Source organism: Beta vulgaris, chromosome 7 (genome assembly GCF_026745355.1).
Source record: "Beta vulgaris subsp. vulgaris cultivar EL10 chromosome 7, EL10.2, whole genome shotgun sequence".
Taxonomy (NCBI): Eukaryota; Viridiplantae; Streptophyta; class Magnoliopsida; order Caryophyllales; family Amaranthaceae; genus Beta; species Beta vulgaris.
The window spans coordinates 13,166,164-13,191,684 of NC_079208.1; the positions used below are offsets into that span (position 1 = coordinate 13,166,164).

The 25,521-nt window shown below is 31.4% G+C and overlaps 1 long non-coding RNA gene across 1 annotated transcript; it reads left to right on the plus strand.

Annotated features, from left to right (window-relative positions):
* The first annotated feature begins 217 nt into the window (after nucleotides 1-217).
* Nucleotides 218-16,873, plus strand: LOC125499613 (uncharacterized). The gene is made up of 2 exons (XR_007276563.2): nucleotides 218-1,687; nucleotides 16,473-16,873. It is a non-coding gene; the product is annotated as an uncharacterized LOC125499613 (long non-coding RNA).
* The last annotated feature ends 8,648 nt before the right edge of the window (nucleotides 16,874-25,521 follow it).

The following is a 25,521-nucleotide window of genomic DNA, read 5'->3' on the forward strand; positions in this document are numbered from 1 at the left end:
TTATTTTTGGATGAGTTCTAATTTATTATGGGCTTTGCTAAACAACGCCCTAAAAATTCCTACTAACGCCCTAAATACAGTATTTTTATACTGTATGTATATATTTTGCATTTATTTTCTCTCTCCTCTCAAAAAATGAACTTCTCTGTCATCATCTTCATGACAGAGAAGCTTCAGATTAGTTTTATCTGCCCTCTCTATCTGCACTCTCTATCTGCACCAAGGACTTCATTCTGAAATTTTTTTCTGAAAGTTTCATCTGCACTCTCTATCTCATACTGAGAAGCTTCAAATTCATCATTATTGATGTGAGTGTCTGCTTCATTCACAGAACCCTTAATTCCTTCCAGGAACTCCAAACCAAAATCCATGGAAGACAAAAGACTAACTGCTTTTCTATCATCTTCTTCTACATCCAAGACCCTTTTACAAGATGGGTACATATTGTCAATCTCATCAAAAATAATAATTACAAACTAAGTAATCAATTTTCTTCATAATTTAACTGAAAATTACTGAACAAATTACCTTTTCTCTCTGTTTTTTCTTAAACTTTTCTGAATTTCTTTTAAGGGAGGCGCCCACCAAGGACGCCTCCACCACCGGTGGAGGCGTCCTTGGCAGGCGCTCCACCACATGGTGAGGCGCCTGCCAAGGACGCCGCCACCGGTGGTGGGGCGTCCTTAGTGGGCGCCTGCCAAGGACGCCGCTACCGGTGGTGGGGCGTCCTTAGTGGGCGCCGCCTTATTTTTTTGAATTTTTTTTTTTAAAAAAAGAGGAGGCGTCCACCAAGGACGCCCCACCACCGGTGGCGGCGTCCTTGGCAGGCGCCTCACCATGTGGTGGAGCGCCTGCCAAGGACGCCTCCTCTTTTTTTTTTAAAAAAAAAATTTCAAAAAAAGGGAGAAAAAACAAAGAGAAGGTAGAGAGAAGAAGGTGGTGTCTGTCGGAAATGAGGTGGTGGTGCTGCTGGTGGTGGTCTGCCAGGGGTAAGGTGGTGGTGGTGGTGGTGGTGGTGTGGCAAGGTGGACGGAGTGGTGAGGCAGGGTAAAAAAAATCATCACTGCCTTGTATCTAAAAAAGAGAATGACAAGGTGGGGGAGGGGTTAAGGGGAGGAGAGAGAAAAAAATACAAAATATAAAAATACAGTATAAAAATACTGTATTTAGGGCGTTAGTAGGAAAATTTAGGGCGTCGTTTAATAAATGAGTTTATTTTTTGGACTTAACGCTTCTATCGTTGTTGTTGTAGTGATTGATGTTTTTATTGTATTTGGATGAGTTCTAATTTTAATTGGGTTTAATTTGAAATTTTGGGAAACTTTTTGCAGATGATTTCCAACAGTTTGAGCGATAAACTCCTTAAGGAAGCGTTTAAACAGCAAAAGGAAATTGTTGATGAAGAAAATGAAGAGCAAAACCCTGCTATTCTTAATTTATCTGCTGTTCAACTTTCACTACATGATGAAGAAGAAGACATTGATGAATTTGCTGGTTTCTATGAGACACAAAGCCAGTTTAATGATTATGAGGTCTCAATTTCTCGGAAATCAAAATGTAAGTGAAAATTGAGGCGCACATCCGACCACGGGCCAACACTAGCACAGTGCACCCACCATAGAAACAACCGTCGTCCACCAGTGGTTATTTTTCGCCCTCTCACCTATTCTTCGATTTTCGAAATCAAGTAAGCTCTTAACCTTAACTTAATTTTGACCTAATTTTAATTGATTGTTTTTGATTAACTGAGTGCTTTAATTGTTAGTATTGTTAATTGTTGGTGTACTTTGTCAAGTTTAACTCTTGTTGGTGATAGATTATGAAATAAATGATCGTAAATATTATGTATTGACTTTGTATCATTAAGTACCTAAGTTATAGTGATAGTGATTAGTGGGGTTCTGATCCTAAAAAAACAATGCAATCCAATAAACCCAAAAGAGAAAAGATTATTATAATTGAGATGTCTGCATAGTCTAAAATCCATAAGAGGTGCTCTTAATGACCACAGAGCAAATTACCAAAAATATTTCTTTTATGGTTCGTGGCATACTACTTGTTTCTTCTTTAAAATCAAGAACTAGAACTAGACTATGAATTATATATAATCTTCATATAATTGATGACTTTTGGAGAGGAAGAACAATTATGTGCCAAGATTCTTGATAGAGTTACAAATGCAAGCTCAATTTTTCACAATTTTGGTAGCTAACATGGCTGATTTGATAGAGGCCCTGTCACTGTTCTTGTAAAAGCAACCTTGTATATGGTTTTGCTTCCTATTTGAACTTTTAGCTCTTGCTAGAGGTATTTTTTTCTCTTTTGTTTGTATTTTTTCTTTTTTGGGAGAATAAACTGGTGGAGATGATCATTGCTAATTTTTTTTTTCCTAATTATTTGGATCATCCTAAATCCTTAAACAGCTACTAATGCGGGGTTTATTGGAATGACACTATTATATTGTCTATTGTTAAATATTTCTATGGTTTTTACTGTTGAAAATCAATGCATCTTAGCCAACTTTATTATCTGTATTATATACCATTGAAGCTCCAAAAATCATTGAGACTCCTTCCCTCTAGAGTATTGGCCGGTGGTTGGTAAACTGGAGATACGTAATCTACAAGTAGTTTTATGCTATGTTTGGATATCAAGATTTCATTTCAAATCCTGAATTTGGATGAAATCTATTGTTTGGATGGCATGGAATTTGAAATTATGGAATTTGTCCAAATTCCTATCAAAAGCTTATATTAGTAGAATTTCAAATTCAAGCTATTACCTTGTCATTTGAAATTCTCTCCTCATACATATCCTAACTCCATGAGTAAACCCACACTTTCTAATATTTATTTCTCTCTCTTTTAGTAAACCCACACTTTCTAATATTTATTTCTCTCTCTTTTAGTAAACCCACACTTTTTCTCTCTCCTCCATTAAACCTCTATTTGTCTCTCCTCTATCAAACCCCCTTTACAAAACAGTGATTAGGAATTGAAATACAAACTTTAAATTCCAGATTTCAATTCCATTATTTGAAATGAAATACAAGTTTCCAAACACTACCTTAATGTAATTGGATTCACATCATATCAAATATATAGACGAATCTTAATTATACCAACCAATTGGTGCCTCCAGATAATATATTTTCTACATACACCACTAGTATTAGCTCCACTGTCCACAATGATCATGTTACCCATTAGTTGCTTTCTCTCATAAGTTAGCTTGATAGGTGGCTTGGTGTATGGATGTACTATAGATTGTTGTGCTTGTGTGGCACAATTTAAAATGAATGCAGCAGCTAGCAACAAGCAATTTTATTTAATGAACTCAAGTGAAACCAGAATAGGGATAGAGATAGAGAGATATCTTATTTGTATAGAATCCAGTTTGTCATTGCCTGAATTTTTGATGAATCTGAACTAAGGTTTACAAATAAGATTTTAGCACATACATAAACTTTTATGATGTGAATTAAAAGTAAGATCTAAATTCTGTTATGATTTATGTAATTGGTCTGAAACGAGATATGAAAGATGTGAAAAGTAGTTGTATGAGCAGTTTGACAGTGATATACTTTGTGTGGTTCCTCCTTTTTTTAGATTCCCTACTCTTTTTTTGTGGTGAATATTGTATAACCTTACTGCAATATTTTTTGTTTCTTAAGACACTCTTGGAGTAACCTTCAATTTCCACTAAAGGTAATGTTCAGTCTTTGAGTATCATATGCTCATGTAGAGTTGTTCTTTTTCCTCACATGTCTCTACTTGTAGTGTGCATAAGTTTATATATATTTTTGTATAAGATCTAGATGACGAATTATGAGAAATATAAACAAATGAGGATATAGCAGAAAATAAACTAAAAATGTAAGAAATGGGGGTTGATTCTATGGCTTATGAAATCATTCAATCAATGAAGGGCAAAAAACAAACATCCAAGAGTAAGAATAGTTCCAGAAGTCGGTTAACTATGAATGAATAGTTCAAGATTGTGAACAACTAGTCCACTATCGGCGATGAGAAAGGAAAAATGCATAACATTGAGGTGTCATTCTAGAAAGGTTGATATTCAGTTTGTGAATTAGTATTTAACTAATTTTAGGACCCATGCATAACGCACGGGAGTATTTATTGTTTTATTACATGTTTAAAGAAAGTCACATAATAACATTGACTTAACTTCTCATATTATTACACAAAATCATAAAACATAAAGTATGAGTGGTGATGAACAAAAATTACAAATGAAATTCCCAAATCAATTTATATATATATGTTTGCGAACACTTCCTTGTAAATTACATTTGGCGTATTTGCACGCAAACAATGTTTTTCATCCAACAAAAGGATCTTGAGACCCTTTTTGCTTGTAGCTCTAGAAACGACAATATAAAATTGTCCATGGCTAAAACAGGTATCCAAAGATACAGGCCTACATGAGACAGAGTTTGTCCTTGACTTTTATTTTTGGTCATAGTAAAAAAAATCATTAATTAAAGGAAATTTCATCTCTGATAACTGATAGAAAATTTAGCGAAGTCAAACGGGATTAGTGTCATTCTTGGGATAAATATTATTTTCTCCGGCATTGCTTCCGAAATAATAGTAACTTCCCGTGCATCGTGCATACTGCACGGGAAATATTTTTCTTATAAATTGAAAATTTTAAGAAGTTTCTCCTAAAGTCATGGTGGGGAATATTAACTTGTGATTTAAGATTTCATAATCATGTATTGAGATTATTTTAGAAACTGACTTATAACCCGTGTCTTTAGGCTGATGTATTAATGCCATAGTGGATCACATGACCCACCTTTTTTTTAAAAAAAAGTTGATAGAAATTGTATTTGCTCTGTCTATTACTTCCCATAGAGTCTAAATAAAATCACAATTCGCACCACCAATAACACTTAGCCATACGCCGGTTTCAACAACCACTTATGAAAGTCTTATTCTACCTCTTGCGCCATAGATGCATCATATTTAGCCACCCACTTGTAGTTGCCCACTTAGTCATGATTTTAAATTTTTACAGGTTCAACTGCATGGGAATTTTTTTATTTTTATAAATTTAAGATTTTATGTTATTTCCCCTAAAATCAGAGTGAAAATATTTAACTCGTTCATCTATCAAATAGATGATATAAAAGTTAGTTAGGAATAAAAAATAAGTATATACATAAATTTTAATTTTAATTTGCTATTAGACCTATGCAAATTTACGGGAAATTTTGTTCCAAATAATTTAAGATTTTATGTTGTTTTTCCTAAATCATTGTAGAAATAGTATCTTGTGATTTAAAGTTCTTATAATCATGTATTTATTTACCTTGAAAATGGCTTATGACCCATGTGTTTAGCAGTTGATGTAGTTAATATCATTGTGGATCACGTGACCCATTATTAATCTTATAAAAAAAATTGATTGATTTTTTTCGCTTATGGCCTACTCCCTCAATTTCCTAAAGATATTCCTTTTTACTGTTCATACATATACCAAGGAGGATCCACTTGTGTGGAGTGTGGGGTGGGTAAAGTATGAGAGAGAAAAGGGTTAAGATAAATAAATAAATAAAAATGGGTTAAAGTAGGAGAGAGAAAGGAAGTAAAATTGAATTAATAATGTAATGGTGGACCATATGATAGGGATATGAGAGGGTAAAAAGGAGAAAAAAATTCCAAATAAGGAATAAAGTAAAAAAGGGAAGATATTTTGGAAACGCACTTAAACGGAAAGAGGGAATATCTTTAGGAAATGGAGGGAGTACTACTTTATCTAAAGGATAGATTAGATCACACAATTTGACCATATCTCGTACTCAACCATTAAGCCACTTTTGTTCCCGTTACCTACAATCCCTCTCACCTCCATATCTTGCTGTCTTGCACCACCATTGCAATAGGCCATCCATTGGACACCATTGTTTGCAATAATCTGCATTTGCCTTTTTTCCATTCATTTTGCATACATTTTTTTCTGTTGATTTTGAGATTTGTTGATGGGTTTTTGTTAATTTGCAAGGAGGTAATGTATTCTACTGAGTTTAATTGATAAAATTAGAAAAGTTATGGAACAATATACCCATTGGCTTGAAATTAGCTAATCTGTAGTTTATATTTGAAAACTCGTGTTTTGAGTATCTTGTATTAGTCCGACTTTAATTTTATTATGGTTTTTTAAATAAAAACACATTTTTTTTATGAATATGGTTTAAATCTCGAAAAAGTGGATCGGGGTATTCTTTAGAGTGAACCTTTTTATGAAGTTTTGAATTCATGTATTGATTATTAATTGACATTTTGTTGTGGACGGTGGTGATTCACCAGCTGTAAAATCCTGGATCCGCCACTAAATGTGTTATATCGATTTTGAGTTATGACTTATTTCGAATAATAAGTATAATACTCTCTCATATTATTTTCTTAATATATACTTATTTAACTGATCACCTAATTAGCTCCTAACTTTATTTAGCTTAATTGTTGCGTATATTTTCTCTTGTTGAGATTCCAAGAGTTTCCTAATAATATTGTTTAACTGACATGCCATATATGTGGCAAAGAAATCAAGCTGCATAAAGAATGTCTTTTTTTTTTTTTTTGGCAAAATGGCTCGTGATCACGTATCAACATATGATAGATCCTTATAAGTTTTAATTCCGGTAAATGAATTATTCAGAAAGTATAAGTTATATTTTCAAAAATAAATGTTGATATGTAAACCTCAACTCCCTAAAACACATACATAAATTATATTATCTTACTATTATTTTCTTTTTAGTCAATAAGCAATACGTGAATTATATCATGTATGCAAATTTTTTCTTGATTGATAGGAGCTGCATAAGCAAGTTATGATTATTATTTTTTGCATAATTTGGAACTTGGCTTTTCTCAATAAACGAAGTTCAATCTATATGATAATACATCCTTCCTTGGCTTTGTTCATTGTATCATATAGATTGAACTTCGTATATACATCCTTCTAGAGTTGAATTCTCCCATTAAGTAGTATATTTTATTTTCGAACATTATTGTAAAATTTATTATTAACTAATATGTTACGTTCCAATCATCATATAAATTATAACATAATTTTGGATAATATAAAATCCTTGGTACTAAAAAGGCAAGATCGCGTGTGCAATAATATAATCATAATTATAATTTTTGTTAGATTTAGTTTATAATCACATAAGTAGAAGTTATATGCTTTCCTAATGCCTCATATGGATAAAGGCCAATTTATTATCAATTTTGCTCCTAATTTTAAAATATTATTATACTTTATTTATGAAAAAATGATAAATATCATAAAAAATCGTATAGAATGTACCGATTAAATTATACTAAATTGTTTTTACATTATTTTTCATGACTTCAAAATAATTATTTTGAGTTCATATGTAATACAAATAATTTATCCAAATGATCTCTTTATGTCTCTCTTACTTTATCTACAGTTTCTGCCAATCTCTATAACTATACGAACACATAGAATATCTGTACGAAAACTGACATATATGTGGTAAATTGTTCCTTCCTTGCTGTCAATCAAAGAAATCTGAAAACCTTTCACGTTATTTTGTCAATATAAGCTTCCTTTTTTCCTAGTATGCATTGAGATATTTATTTTGACAATACCTCATTTATTTCTACACATAATGCTGCAAGAAGAGAAAAGTTTATGGTTAATATTATGTCGAACCATTTATTAGATTCTCTAACACTATAGTTCAACCTATCTAATGAAAAAATACTGGCTTAACCCATTGCTTCATTAAGAGTTGAGGACCGAGGTTTAGATAAAATGACAACTTGCACTATTACATGCACTCAATCTTAATCGAATTTATTTGAACAAAATTATCCGAATTGATTAGACCTTATTTTATGAGTACGTCAAACTTTATTTTTTACTTATTTTTGCTGAACTTACCCAGACTTATTAATTTTTATTAGATTTTATGTGAACTTATATGAATTTGACTGAATTTATTAATTTTTTTTGTTATTAATAAGCAATAAAAAAAATAGAATGGTACCCTATAGTATAGTGTACCACTTTGGTTGTTCTTTTATTTAATTTTGTAGAATCATTTATTAGATTCTCTAAAATATAATTCAACCTATATATCTAATGAAAAATATTCGCTTAAACTCATTGCTTCATTCAAAGGTTCAGATAAAATGACAATTTTCACTACTACTGGCACTCCTTCATGCAACCATTTTGCTCTTGAATTTCTATTATTACTCAACCCCTCTCTTTTATGATATAGCATCAATTAACTCATCTAATGTTGGTGTATACTTAATTGATTGAACACCGTGCGAGTTATCTAAAATAAAAGATATTCTTGAAAATTAATTTTTGTTGAACTAACACTTATAGCTTTTGCAATCCCTGTTGTATTATAACTTTATAAATCTAATTATTATATTTAAGAAATTCAACACATCAAGTTTGGAATTTGGGCCCAAAAAAATATCAATTTATGAACACCAGCCTAAGAACAATAAGTAAATCAATACTTATTGGCTATTGCATTGCTTACTAATTAAAATGTCTTCACTAATATCACTTGATGTGATTCTCAGAATGCTCAAAGCTCTTTACTTGTAGGTCGTTTTTGACGGTTTGAAAGCAATTTTTCAGTTTAATTTTATTCAAGTTTTTGCTTAACTAATTATATTATGGTGTAATTACATCACCTTATATAATAGATTGAACAATAAAAAATTCTAGAAGGTTTAAACCCTTGTAAGGTAAAGCATAGTACATAGTTTAGGTAATTTAAACCTAAAAAAATAATGTAAAAAGGAGTCTAATTCAAAATCTATACAAATTAATTAATTTCTTTTACATATTTACCGTAACCAAAAAATTGTACATAAGCAAGATATACAAAGAAAATACTATGAAAAGTCTCTAACACTATAGTTCAACCCTATCCAATGAAAAAGTATTCACTTAACACATTGCTTCATTTAGATGTTCAAATAAAATGATACTTATGCACTATTACTGTCACTCCTTCATGCAACTATTTCCACTCCCAAATTTTTATAGTCTCACTCAACCCCTCTCCTTTGTGATGTAGCAAATTAATTATTCCATATGGTGTTGGTGTACACTTCATTGATTGAACATCACGCGTGTTATCTAAATAGAAGATATTCCTGATAATTAATTGTTATTGAACTAACATTTAGAGGGTGTTTGGTTGGGATATTTTTAATGGAATGGAATGGAATGAAATCCATTATATTGTTTGGTTGGGCATATTTAGGTAGAGTCTCATACCCAAGGGTATCTATCTCCACCCCATCCCCCTAGAATCTCAATCTCTCCCCTCCTAAGTTTTCTAACTCCATTCCCCTCAAGTTTCAAACCCTAATTAGGAGAGAAAAGAAAGAAAAGCTTTCAAACGTAGTCGTCTTCCTTTTGTATTTTCTGGTGATATTGGACTACCTTGTCATCTTTTAGCAGACTTGATTTCTCTCATTCATCTTCTCGTCATTTTTGCTTTTGGTTGTTTTATGTTGATAAAATTGGTTTTCTAGTATTTATTTATTTATTTAAAAACGGTTTTTTTTACAGATTTTGTTTCCCAGATTTTTCTTTTTGAAAATATATTCTTTTTACAGATTTTGTTTCCCATATTTTGCTTCAAAGGTTAATATAGTTTTTTTATTTCATTGTTTTTTTTTATTAGTTTACACGTAATTTATTTCATTGTTTTTTTTGTATTAGTTTACACATAACAACCTTTAAAAAAATTACATATACCAAAATTTTTAAAAGAGGATAAAAAGTTGCAATTGTTCTATAATTCAAAAGATATTTGTATAAATTATGAGTAATCAAATATCAAAACTTAACCTATAATGATGTAATCTATTCCAAAAGTGAACCAAACAACATAAATGAATATAGTATCCATCCCAAAATTGAACCAAACAATTTTACATTGGTATGGGGATTTCAATCCATACCAACTTGGTATGAATATCCATACCATTCCAACTTAACGAACCAAATTAAACAGGCCCTTATACCTTTTGCAATCCTTATTGTATTATAACTTTGTAAATCTATGGAGGCAAAACTAACTACATCTATGTTTACAAATCTATATATGGAACAAACATTTATCTGATGATTATTTTTCATATTATCAACTTATAATGACATTATTATCTATGTGACACATGACATTTTCAAATATGACACATTTCGAATGTATTTACTTTAAGTAAATAGATAAAAAATTTGATATGAGAATAGGAATAATAAAAAAGTTCATCATTTTCTTTTTAGAATATCAAGAAAAAAATTCAAGAACAATTTATATTAGCTATAAAAAACTTTAAAAAAGTAAATAGAAGTTAAGAAAAGTTTCACGATTGCTGGTGGTTTTCTCCCCCCACTGCTCCTCCTCTATCCGTCGTGTTTGGTTGTGTTAATAGTGAATTCTTTAGCTGCTATTTGTGTTGCATGTTGCTATTATTTAGCATGCTTTAGATTTCTCATTCCACTCATTTTTTATTTTAGCATTCTTGGTGCTAATGAAGGTATAAAGCAGAATTCAATCTATTACTGAAAAAGAATTTAGATCAGTTGTGAGCTAAGTTGATTGTGGTATTATCATTTATCAATGACTTCAATTCACTTTGAAACCAAGTATGAGTTTTGTTTAAATAATTAGTTAACTGTTAAAAGAAATTTTGAATATATAGACTTAAACAACTTTCTCTTACAAAAATTTATTGAGTTATTGAATAACGATATAATTAGTAATAGATTTTTTAAATCTTCAAATTCATATAAAATTTAGAACAATATCTTAAAATAGATATCCTTAATAATGCACCTATATAAAAAGATTACAAAATTTGAAAAATTTTCTATAACTTATTTGACAATTCCTTTTTTTTAAAAGAATGAATATGGGCTTAAATGACTTTGAATTTTAAAATCTATTAAGTTATTTAGGCCTAGATTTAGTAAGTAATATATTTATCTTAACATACATACAGTAATTCACCCATATACATAAGAAGATTGCAAATAGGAAAAAAATTTTATAATTTATTTGACAATTTCGATTTTTATATTATCGATAAGTTTTTACATAAAAGATTACACTAACTCACCCATACCCATATATTTTTCGATTTTTACAGATAGTAAAACTAAATCATAAGTTTTGGAACACTTCCTTATATACAACATTAATCGTGATATTATATGTTCTAGAATGATGAGGCCTCGTCTATTTGTTACTCTAGAAATGACTACATAAAACTCACCCTCAATGAAAACTGATCTAGAGAGATACATGATTAACATAACAGATCTAATTTTCATCACAAACTTAGGAAAATAAAAGCAGCACCATCCAGACCTTATAAATAGAGTTGCAGATCGTGCATCTCCTTACAACACCACATGAGTAAAGCCCAAAGTCTTAGCCAAATGTCAAACAATATCATATTGTTATTTGTATCTTAATAATAGTTGTACTGATCTTGTTCAGTAGATTAGTTAGATATCTCAGCGCATATATCTTCTTAATTAGTTTATCTTCTCATAATTGACTTTCATCCTTTTGTAAACTATATCCTTTTTTTTTATGGGAAACTATATCCTTTGTTGTAAACTACTCCTACTGATATACTATATAAGCTGTGGTAATCAATGACGATATGTAACTCTCCAAACTCTTTCATTATGCATTATTGATTCACAAAACTAACTAACTTTCCTTGACCCTAAAACATAAAAAAAAATGAGATTGTGTTTGACGTGAGCTAAAAGCCTATAACATACCAGAATAGTTTGAAATTAATGGTGATTATCATCTTCTTTGCTATTCTCTTTCTCGTTCATCCTCTCTCTTCAACTCTTCTCTCAGTTTAATCACAATTATAGTAAACATCAAAACTTTAAACTGTAGAATTGATATTAAATATCAATAAAATGATACCTCATCAGTATAGCTTCTAATCAATTATCATGTGTTCTATTCTCCTCTACTCCTTGTTACTCCCTTATTTCTTTGCCACCTCTATATATCTCATATCATTCTCATTTCATCAATCAAAACAATAAAAAAAACTTACACAAAACCAAACAATCAAAGCAAATAGACAGAAATCTCTTCAACTATTCACGCAACTTTTGAACTTACACGTGAAACTTTTTGTTTAATTTAAAATATTTTATATTTTAACAATATTGAATACATACACATATTTCTGATTTCGTCAAAAGTTGATAAACTATAAGATAATGAATCATATATTGAAAGTTTTCCATTTGCTTTGTTTGTCCTAGTTGTAACTTTTGCCAAGAAAAAACATGATCATCTTTATGCGGCAAGTTGAATTCTCACATTTTGGTAACCAATTTTCCAATGTAGAGCCATAAGTTTCAGTTAAACTAAATTAACCCTCACGTTTTGTTCAACATTTAATATTCACCCCTGTTTTTAAAAGACTTAGGCTATGTTTGCAGAAGCATTTCATGTGACTTAAATGATAAGGTGCTACAATTTTAAGTCACCTTATATGATTAGTAGTGTTTGATGGAGGAACTTAAATAAAATTTAAGTCCAAAATTTGACTAAAATTGAGTTGGAGTAAAATATAGCTTCTGAGAACAGTGCTGAATTTTTTTTTTATTATTTCTTTTTATCTTTTTAAGCCTAAAAAGAATAATTTTATTTTATTTTTTTAAGTCTAAAAAGATATTTCGGCTACAGTCATAAATTATATTACCAAACAGGTTACGCAATCAGCTAGCTTATCATTTCAAACACCTTAATAGTTTCAGCTGCTACCTAATAGTTTCAGCAACCTTTAACAATTTCAGCTCCATTTCAGTCAGTTTTGCCAAACATAGCCTTAAAAGATATTTTTAAAATAATATTTTAATCATATAATTTTATAGCATTTACCTATAATTTTATAGCTTGTCCAATATGTTTCAATAGTCATGCAATTTACCGCATAAAATACTTGTCTGAAGATTACTTATTGACTTAAAAATACCAATATTAACCTAAAAAGTGACCTATATTGACTTAAAAGTGATCCATTTTGACTTAAAGTGAATATTTTACTAATAATAATTTATTATACATCAGATGCATCCAATACTAATTGTAATTTTATAAATATATTCTTGACAAAATTAAGGTTCACTGAAATCAGCTGAAATTTGTGGTAATGACTATATATTTAGCAGATTTTTTGAGATACACTGTACTAATAAATGTTCTCGTATATAGTTGTAATTTCTCTCAACATGTCCTTGAAATCATTTGTCAAAGACAAACAATGGAAATGCTTCACAAATTTGAACGTTCACTTATCATCTCGAATCATTTGATTTGTAATAACTTGAGTTCGTCATGTAGTGAACATATTGAAAATATTCTAAAATCTACACGGTTTTGTTTAATAGTATAAGATAGATATACTAACTCTTGAAGTGTTTTCTCTCTCCAAAATATTAACTCTTGAAGTGAAAATTATATGGACATCTTTCATGATATTTTTTCATGATTTTCCGTGAATTATAATATACTACCTCCGGGTCATTATTGTTTACCCGTATTCTTTTTTAGGGACGTCTCTTATTAGTTTACCTATTTCTTTTGTTTCTATTTTCGGAATGAGACCAGTTACTTTCCATCACACATACATTCAACTTTAACATAAAATAATAGATTCTCTTTCTTTCTATGTCCTACAACATTGTTAGTTTTTCCTAAAACTTTGTGCAAAAAAAACCGGTCAACTAATAAAGACCGGAGGGAGATAACACCACATAAACGTGTATTATAATAATATTCACCGGTCTTTTGATTTTGAATTTGAAAACTTGCTTGAATTACTTCCCTAATTTATGCAAAGTTTGATATATATATGATATCAATCACGTGATTATTGTCCTAAGTTGATTATGTAATTGTAAACAAATATCATTAATTGATAATTTCCATATTAAAGCTTGATTGAATCAATCCCTAAAATCACGTAATTCAATTTAGGAATGATTTGATTTAGGTGATCAACTTGACAGATTTAGGTGATTGTAAGAATTTGGATACTATCAATTTTAAATTAAGTGATTGATTGAAAACTATCATTAACATTGGCAATAATTAAGATTGATTGATAATTTAAATCCATTGCCATCTAATTACAATCTCTTAGGAGTAATTCACCGAAAAGATATCTTACTAATAGAACTTAAAAGGATGTAAGTACTTTTTTTACTTAGGTAGCGATACTGAAGTCACACTTGAATAAGCGTAAAACAATAGCAAGTTTTTATTGTTATTAATTTTTGTTACTGATAAGAAAAAAAAAAAGACAGCCTAAGAGTTATATACAAAATATAATTTTGGATACTTATCATGAAAAATTATATAAATTTTGTTCCTAATAATTATTACTCAAATACTCACTTAATTGATGGGTAAGATAAGCAACATCCCCAATATTTAAACTTAATCCTTTTAACTTCTTTATATTTCACCTAGCAAACAATGATATAAAGTCATATCTTAATAACACACCCGTCATATAGGCCAATTCACACCAAGATCTTGTATAATTCCAATTTCATGGACATTTTTGTGTTTAGTTTCTCGACATAGAATGGGACACATAAACAAAATTAATTAAGTTTCAAATTTCATGTTATTTTTTTCAATATTAATATGTGTAATTTGTGATATGGAACATGGTGTCATTTATGTATGTGTAGGTGTATGTATAAGTGGTTTAGTGATCGAAATTGGAAATTGATGGATAAATTCTAGAAGTAATGTTTCTTGAATTTACATTAGATGGCAAATGATGCTAAAATTCATGTTGACAACCTATACGATTGATAGCAATAATTCTCTTAACATTAGTTAGTATTTTTAACTCAAAGATATCCACCTCAATACAGAACCATAGATCAATACTTCTCACAAAATTACATGTAAACTATATGCATATTCATAATATGGACGGATCATATAAATCAGGCAATTATATCTCTAAAGAAACTCTAATACATCAATTAATGAACTAAATACGCTATTTGTAGAGGATAATGAATCAACAATATACCCTCTTCCTTTTTACAACAATTTTGGAAATGTAATAATAATAAAAAAAAAGGTGAATTCCTTAGCTTCCTCGTATGTCGTTTACATTATTACATACAAATTAACTATGACCATAATATCTTTGCAAAAAATAAAACTATGACCATAATATATTTTATATATATAAAAAAAAATGATATAGAGTAAACTAATGAAACTAATGACAAATTGTGTTACAATCACGACAAAAATAAAGATGACAAATAATATTGTTACAAAAAACTCTAATGCAATCCCATGCAAAAATGTTAAGCAATGACGTGACATATGATACAATAGTTCATTCACGCAAGCCATAAATAACGAATTGATCTTCCCATTTGATGTTGCGAGTGAATTGATCATCTTCTACAGAAAATTGGATGTTGTTGCAAACCGTGAATGATGCTTGTCATATTTTTTTCTCAAATGATGTATGAAAACGTGTTTAGGGATTATGAATTTTGATGTTGTAGTGAAATGCAAATATGATTAGGGTATTTATAGTGCAAATTAAAGGTTGTTTTTTACTCGATTTTTTATAAGAAAATTAATAAAATATCATTAAATTACGAATTTCCATAATAAAGCTTCATTGAATCAATCCCTAAAATCATGTCATCCAAATTAGGAATGATTTTGATTTAGGCGATCAACTTGCATATGATTGAAGATTGTAATTGCTTGTTTCCATGTGGAGTGAATCAATCCCTAAAATCACGTAATCCAAAATTATTGTTGATTGACAATTAGAATAAATATTGATTGATTGATTGATAACTTAATTTTATTACCATGTTAATAATTTTTTAAGAATTTCGGATAATATCAATTTAAATTAACTGATTGATTGACAATTACCATTAAGGAAGACAATAATTAAGATTGATTGATAATTTAAATTACTTCCCGTATTTAGCTGGTTAGTAAAATTTTCGTAAATACCCAATATGGCAATTAAAATTTTCGGCCAACCTAATATTAATTTGAATTTTGAATTACGTAATTGTACCCATAATTAACATCAATCACATTAATATATAAATGGAATATCCTTGATTTCTGGAAATCTCATATGATATCATGAAATTACTTGCCTAACTTAAAAAACCAATCAACTTAAATTTCGATTTCTTTTGCATTTTTCATTAAAATTTCGGCCATTATATTCCGAAATGCCACGTGGACACTCTTATTGAGAGTTTTAGTTTGAGAAGCTCTAGAATTGCTCGGTTAATGTGAGCTTGACACGTCAGCTTTTTTCTTCTGTTTTAGATAATAGTATAGATTAACTTGGAATTTTTTGTAGTTTGTTGTAGTTTTCAGTTTTATAGATTTCAGCACAAAATTCCTGCCATGCTTAAAGATAGTGCAAGTATCTCTCAAACACCAATAGCAAGTCTAGTGAAGGTACGTCATCCAAGCTCGAAAACGGAACATGTAGAGCAGGATTTGCAAGGGAAATTCAAATTGAGGCTGCTAGGAAAATGCATGCATATGGCGAGATGATGGAAGATGGCGAAGAGATATACCACTATTAGATCTAGCTTTAGATTATCATGACTATGTTGCTTGTTGGATGATTTAGATTTTGTATTGAGCATAATATTATTTTTCATTAGTTTATCTATGAAAATAGCACGAATACTTGTATAAAATTATATCATCATTATAATATAATTGCCAATTTATATATCAATTTTGTATTTTCATATTAGTATTTTTATTTTTAATATCTCTATTATATAAGTCAAGGGAGGAGGTGTGGTGTCCTCTTTTGAAGTGACTAAAATATCCTTAATGATCTAATTAATGGAATGAAAAAAATTACAAAAGCAAATCATTTAAAAATTCTCATTGCAACTTGCCATTTAAAACAAGTTTAAAATGGTATATGCATCAAATGCTTCAATCAAAAATTAAATGGACAAAATATTTATACCTTATAAAAAAAGATGGCATATATAACGTGCACATGAAAAGTCTGAACATTCACTACCTTTGATACTCTTTAATTCAGTTAAACCAACTCATTATTTTTGTTCTTTATATTCAATATTCGTTCACAAAAAATTAATGTTAACAATCACTCACAACCTTTTTTATTTTTTTACATTGGCGAATTAATATATCTAAATTCATCTAACTGTTGAATTTTTCACATTTAAGTTTAATCATAAATAAAGTACGAATGAAGTATCTAATAGAATAACAAATTTTAAAATTAACGCACGCATCGCGTGCATATAAAGGCTAGTAGATGTATATCCTAAGATGAAAAGTGTTACTTAATTACCCACAATGTGCTACAAGAGATGCCAAAAAGTGTTCCCTAATACGCAGGACATGCTTCATTAGATGATACAAAGTGATACGTAATGTTGGATAAAGTGTTACCATATATTAATGGTAACACTATAAGATGTTACTAATGACATAAAAAGTGATGCATAAATTATTTTGGTAACACTTTAAAAGTGTAACAATAGGTATTAATAGTGTTACATAAACGAATTTAAAGTAACATTTGTTTAAGTGTTACTATAGGTTTTCAAAAGTGTTATCTAAAAGCATAGGTAACACGGGCAGATGTAACACCCAAAAAAGTGTTACCTATTATCTAATGTAACACTATTAGCACTTTAAGTAACACTTTTTGGGTGTTACTTAATGTCAATTATGTGGTAGTGTAATCATTAACAGACATAGTCCCCATCCTCAGATTAGCTATCACTTGAGTGATGTTTTAAGTTATTTTCACTAGCCTACTAACCATAGAACTTATATTCCTTCTCCTTCTTTCTGCCATTCTGCTAGAGATAAGGGTGTTTGAGGATAAATCTCAACCAACATTCATAGAATAGTTGTGTAATTATCAAACAATTCAATAAACATGTAAGTATAACTAGTTGAAAACATAGCAATCACATACTTCGTATATGGCCAAATATTAGGCCTTATACATAACAACTACTAAAATATTCGAGTGTATCAAAATATTCTTAAGATAATTCAGCCGCTTCATGGCCAAACCAAAACTATATATGTCTAGGTTACTGAAGACTTCAAACTCTGGAATGTAGTCTGTCTCAATAATATTCTCCAGCTCATCAATGGCCATATAATCAGACTGGCCTGAGTATTTTCGAGAGGTAAAAAAAAACACACATAATACTACTATTTGCTCGCCAATGCAACATGACTCCTTGCTTATCCCATACATAGGAAATAACATAAACTTTTTTCTCAACTTCCAACAACAATCATATAAAAGCAAAAAGAATTGAAATATTACAAGAACAACATCATAAAAGTAATATTAATATATGTTAACTAAAAAAGATATATGGTCCAAAATTTGTACTAAATGCACCACTATGGCTTAAAATATTTATTTAAAAATCTTAAAGTATACTTGATTTTAAGATATAGAGTAGCCAAGGTGATTATAGCTCCCAGGTAAGAAAGTTACCCACAGCATCGGGGAGAGCCTTCCTAATCATAGCCAGAGTTTGTCACCCCAACATATCAACACACTTCATACTTCCAAACAAAAAATATAGATATATATACCTTTTTGTGGCACTAGTAAAATGCATTTATACAAATCGTCAAAAAAGAAAACAATTAAGCTTAACAAAAACAATTTAGAATGCAAATGCAAAACTCTATATGCCTATCTTATGTCTACCCATAAATTTTAATGTTCAACATTTATCTTTTCAAGACTTGAAAAACTGATACCACTTTGTAACACCCCCAGATCACTCGCTTTTGAATAAATAATTTAGTAAATAATATTTGTGTAATGGTGGACCATATGATAGGGACCTGAAAGGGTAAAAGGGAAAAAAAATTCCAAATAAGGAATAAAGTAAAAGAGGGAAGATCTTTTGGAAACACACTTAAACGGAAAGAGGGAAGATCTTTAGGAAACGGAGAGCGTAACTTGCAGCGGAAGACTTTAACCAAAAATAATAATATTTCTTTATTAATAAAAGTAAATATTTTGTCAAAACTCAATATAATAAGACACTCTAATCTAGGTAAAGATCCCCTTTCTAGTATGCCCCCATGCACATCCAGAATTCACCTGCAAAACTGCTTACCAAAAAGGTAAATAGGGAAAGCCAAATAGGAAAAAAATACGCGTCAGTATAAAACTGAGTACGAAATATACTAGATAAGTAACACATTTGTTAGTTCGCAACATTTTTTTTTCCGAAAACTCCATCACTAATAATTCAAGAATAACCTTTTAAGGACAAACTATTTCCAAACACTTGAGTAATAATTCAAGAATATCCTTTTAAGAACAAACTCTTTCCAAACACTTGAATAATAATTCAAGAATAACCTTTTAAGAACAAACTCTTTCCAAACAACTTGGATTAAAAATAATGTCGAAAACAATTCCTCTTCATATCTTCCCTTCTATTTTGCTAAGTATGCACACCCCTCAAGATAGTCATCCCATCATGTAGTTATATCAAGGGGTAACTATAATTGCCAACAAGTAGACTTTGAATCTCTTGATGTTTATCAAACGGAAATAATAATAATATGACTTGTAAGTCATGAATAAACCTCCTTTTCTCATAAACAACTTTTTGAACATTCAAAGTTCATAAAAATCAATCAACCTTGTAAAAATAATTTAATTTTCCAAAAAGGATAACAAAACTTCTACATATAAAAATGATTGATAAAATCATTCCTTATTTTCACTTCCAAGAGTGAATAATAAAATATTATAACTATTTAAAACCAAATTTCTAAACAAATCCAACCATCAAATCAATAAATAATTTTGTCACATAAAACCATATTTCAAAAGATCTAGCTACATAACGTACCTTGATCTTGCACAAAAAGTATACTAGTATATTCACTTATTCTTATGCTTGAGCTTTCTCATAACCAACCAATATGTAATTTATACATGAACTTAATCATGAATTTAAACATGAATGACCTATCAAGAGCATAATATTTTTGATTAAGAAATATGAAAATATTTTTTTCTTAAACCAAAGAAAATTGAAACTTGAATAATGAATATAAAATTAGAATAGATAGAAAGAGAAGAAGAACTTTGAAGTAAGAGAGTATGGATTCTTCAAAGTTTTTGTGTGGAAAAGATGGCTTAAGGTATATGGTATATATAGGAGTACAATAGCTAGTACTTAATTTCCAAAATAAATAGTTTGTAACTTTCACCATATCAACCAAGATTTGTAGCCTCCATCATAAATTTGAAAGTTATAGGAAAACAAAACTATCTCCAATCACCATAAAATCTAGTAGAAATATATAATTTTTTTTTGGTTTTCTGAATTTTTTTGACTAGGATTTAATACCAAAAGCTTAACAAATTCAATTTTGGCGCCATATTCCCGTTAAAATAATTTAAAACTAGTGAAACACTAAAATACCCTTTGCTTAAAATATTTATTTCAGAAAATAAATATAAAATAAATATTTATTTAAATAAATACTAAATATATGGGGTATTATACGAAGAATCTTTGCTGGATACTTAATCGTTCCGCTTATGAAATTGGGACCTAATAGAATATTAAAATATTTCAGTACTAAGTCCTTGATATTATAAAAATAAATATTAGCTTAACTAATTATGTAAAACTTAGTGTTTCGATATATAAAAATAACCAATCTTATTGTTCAAGCTTCTTTTTCATAAACTTTATTAAAACTAACATCTTTAGGAACTAATAATAATATGCTTGCAAATATGATTTTTGGTAACTTATATTATACATGGGTGCAATAAAAATCAGAATTGCGAATGGAAATCATTCTAACAAGTAAGAACTACTAGTATAATCAAGAATCTGAATTTCTTTAACTTTTTCTATACCTTATTTACAAATCCAACTTAAACCATTATACACAAGTATTACCAAAAATCATATTTGAATAACAGAATCATTATAAGAACTACAAATATAACTATAAATTTGATTTCTTTTACTTATTTTATACTTTCCTTATAATTACAAACTTAATCAAATTACAAACTTAATCAATTTACAACCTTAATCAAATTACAACTTGATCAAAGATACATTAGAAATACAAAATCAGATTATATACATTACTTTAAGGAAGAAAAGAAGAATTTTATTTTCTCTATACCAAAGTGACTCATCGGCGACAATTATTGGCGACGGAATTTCGGCAGCACACTAGCCACACATCATCGAACTCACACATCGCTCGCACAACACCGCGCTACTCGTTGCACACACGCACGACTATCGCCTCGCACAACTTGACACCTAGCCTCGCCTCACACGCACACAACGCACACGTCCGTTGCCTCGCACAGTAGTGTCGCACAAACCATCAAACCCTCGACTTGCCTCGACCACACTTTGCACACAAAGCACGACACTCGACCCTTGAACCCTCGGCTTGCCTCGACCACACTTCGCGCATAAAGCACGACGCTCGACTTCAAGCGTTTGCACTCTCGGCAGTAGCAACGACAACTTGTCGCTCGACTTGCATACACCACGCACAGCCCGATGCTCGCACCCTCGACTCGCTAGCGCACACACAACAGCTCGACCCTCACGAAGGCCAATGAAGCTTTGGGGGAGGGAGGAGAAGAGTGACGAAGGGGAAGAAGGGAGGATAGAGAAAACTTTGAGGGAGAAGGAAAGAAAACGGCTGAGGGAAAAGTTAGGGTTTCTTATTATTTTTTATTTTTTCTTTCTTTCTTCTCTCCTTTTTATAAAATGAGTAACCTAGGTGTCATAGGATTTCTTTCCAAATCAGATTTATATTCTTATCTAATTTTTTTTTTTGGAAAATAAGACCAAATCGAATTATAATATAATTAGGTATAAAAGTAGGTTGTATATTTAAGGTATAACTGTAGGCTTAACCAAACTATATTTTTCTGCAAAAAATATTAAACATACTTTTAATTATATTCTTTATATTTTCTTATTTATAAAAACTAACTCCCAAAAATACGGAGTATTACAGGATTCCCCCTTAAAGGAAGTTTCATCCCGAAACTTTGAGGTAGCCACTCTTAACGACGATCTTTTGCACTTCCAAGTCCCAATATTTCACAAGCATTTTCGAACTTTCGTACGTCACATAAGCAATAAATTCACATAAATAACAGACTTAACAAACCTTAGCAAACTTTAGGGTGGAAGCGCAAAATTCTATCGCATTCTTTCCCCCTTAAAGGAAAAGTTACGTCCCTGTAACTCACCTACCTCTTGGAAAAACTCAAGGTATTTCAGACGCATTGCATCTTCTGCTTCCCATGTGGCTTCTTCAGTATTTTTGATTTCTCCACAACACCTTCACAATTTTGACGTCCTTATTTCTCGTACTACACACCTTGTGGTCTAGGATCTTGATGGATTTCTCTTCATAGGACAATGTTTCTTTTAACTCGACGTTTTCAGGTTTTAGCTAGGATATGTGACTCGTCAGGTACGTATTTTCGGAGTTGGGATATGTGAAACACGTTATGGACCCTTTCTAACTCGTTGGGCAATTCCAAGCGATTAGTCATTTTGCCTACTCGTGCCAAAATCGCATATGGTCCTATGAATTTAGGGCTTAACTCCTTTTTTCCCAAATTATATCACTCCTTTCATTGGGGACACCTTAAGCAACACCTTATCACCAACTTCATTTATTTTTTGATAAGGAAAACAAACTTAGGCAATCCCCCCTTAATCAGGAGGCCAACCTAAAACATCCTTGCGGATGATAAGGGAGAAATCGATACAATAGGGGGGAACCAATACAATAAGGAGGGATAACTATGGCCTTTATTAACCATGAAGTCCGCCGCATGGTTAGCCTCCCGGAAACAATGATGAATCTTGTAAACCTCTAACTCCGACATCAGCAAGCCTACATCAGAAAGCAAGTTAGAAATTTCCCAAGGCTTACTCCAAAGTTTGTTAACAACATTAAAAAACAGAGAGGTTGTCTCCCTCAACACACAAACGAGATAAACTAATGGAAGTCGCACCTCTGAGCCCTTCTAAAAGCCCCCAAGCTTCAGCCTGCAACACGAATACATTAGGACCCAAGTTTTTGGCACCAGCAAGCAAAACCTTACCACCAGAATCCCTAATGACAAACCCACAAGCAGCATTGCCATTTGATAATTTAGAGCCCATCAAAATTAAGCTTTGAAAACTCTTCAGGAGGGGGAGACCAAACAAGATTAGACCCACTCCTCGCACTAGAGGGACGGGGCGCAGCACTAATAGCACCGTTGCCTAGGGCAGCAGAACTCCGAGCTTTAACCCAATTATCATGAAATTTAGCAATCGCAAAGGCAGTTTTTCTGAAAGTAATAGACTCGCTATTAAAGATAACCTTATTCCTAAAAAACCAAATAAACCACCAGATCATGGCTGAATACTGAATGAAATCTTGCGAAGATCTTTGGAGGCACAGGTTCAAAGAATGACGAAACGTCAAATTTGCTACAGACAAATTAGAAGGAAGAGAAGGCCAATTGAAATCTTGATGAAGAGTTTGAAACACATCTTGGGAAAATGGGGACTCAAAAAACAGGTGAGTGGCCGACTCAGAATGAAAATTACAGAAAACACACTGTTGAGGGAGGAAAATACAAATTTTTTCCAATCTTTCCTTTGTAGGAAGACCATCATTACAAGCCTTCCATAAGAAATTTTTAATTTTTGGAGGAATATCAAGGTTCCAAATCCAATGGTACTCCACATCTGAATGAGGATAATTATACTCACCTTGGAGTAGACGAACCCCTGATTTGACAAAATACTCACCATTAGGAGTGAGACTCTAAAAGAGTTCATCCTCCATATTTGAACACGGGATAAACAAAGTGCAAATGGAGTCCACCATATGGGAAGGAACAAGCTCCGCAAGCCTAACCTTATTCCAGGAGGCACCATTGATCATAATATCCGCAACCTTCAGACTGAGGGAATCACCAGGCGCTTGGATTTTCCGAACAAATTGGGTAGGGTAATACCCAGTTATCTTGCTAGAAGAGAATAGATCTACCATTACCCACCTGCCAACACAAACCTTTAGAAAAGACTAGGCGGAGATGCATAAGAGATTCCATTGCCAGGATGCCCCAGCCGAAACCTTATGAGATCAAACATTTGACTATTTGTAGTATTTTTTCTTCACAAGGTCCACCCATAGGCTAGGATGGCCTTTAACCAACTTCCAAAGGAGTTTCATCTACAGAGCCATATTGTTGGGCTCCGTCCTCCGAAACTCAAGACCACCTTTGGATTTAGAACAACAAATGCGGTCGCAACTAATAAGATTAGCACTTTTACTATCCACAACTTTGTTCTAGAAAAAATTCCGGTACGTTTTGTCTAGCCCCGAGAGGATCGACTTTGGCAGAGAAAAGCTTTGCATCTGGAAATTTGCTTTAGTAGCTAAATTAGCTTGAATGAGGACCGCCCTTCCGGCTTGGGAGAGAGAGTTGGCCTTCCATTTAGGAAGTTGATTAATTGTATTAGTTAGCACCCCACTAAACGTTTCTTTAGTGACCCTAGAATCAATAATAGGCACCCCAAGTAATCTCCTAATGATAAGGACTCTGACATGGCTAAAATCAAGCTGAAGTTAGCTTTGTCAATAGCTGACACATTCTTAGTGACCTGAAAGGCCGACTTATGGAAATTAACAAGTTGACCTGACATGGAACAATATTTGTCTAAAATTTCCCGATTAGTTTACAACTTGCATCATTAGCTTTGGCAAAAATCATAGTATCATCCACAAAGGTTAAAAAAGGAATACGAACACCAGATTTTCCTATGAAAAACTCCCAGGTTCCCATCCTTGGGCCCACTGGCCGCCGCCAATTCCCTGACGAGGAGTTCAGCACAAAGGATAAAAAGGTACTGGAGATAGAGGATCCCCTTGCCTAATACCCGGGTGGGGAAAAATCGATCACTCGAAACACCATTTACTAAGACTGAAAAGGAGGGAGAAGAGATGCACTGATTAATCCAGTGAATCCACGTAGAGCAAAAGCCTAATTTAGATAATGTTTCAAGAATATAGCCCCATTCTAGTTTATCGTAAGCTTTTTCCATATATAACTTGATAGTTATCCACACTTCACGATCGGTTTTCTTCCGAAAAGAATGAAAAACCTCATGAGCAAGCAAGATATTGTCTTGAATCAGTCTATCTGGCACAAACTCCCCCTGCAGAGGGTGAATAATGCGACCTAAAACAGTTTTTAGCCTATTCGTGATCACTTTAGAGATCACTTTATAAATAGTGGAACAAAGACTTATTGCGCAAAAGTGATTAGCTGTGGAAGGATTTTC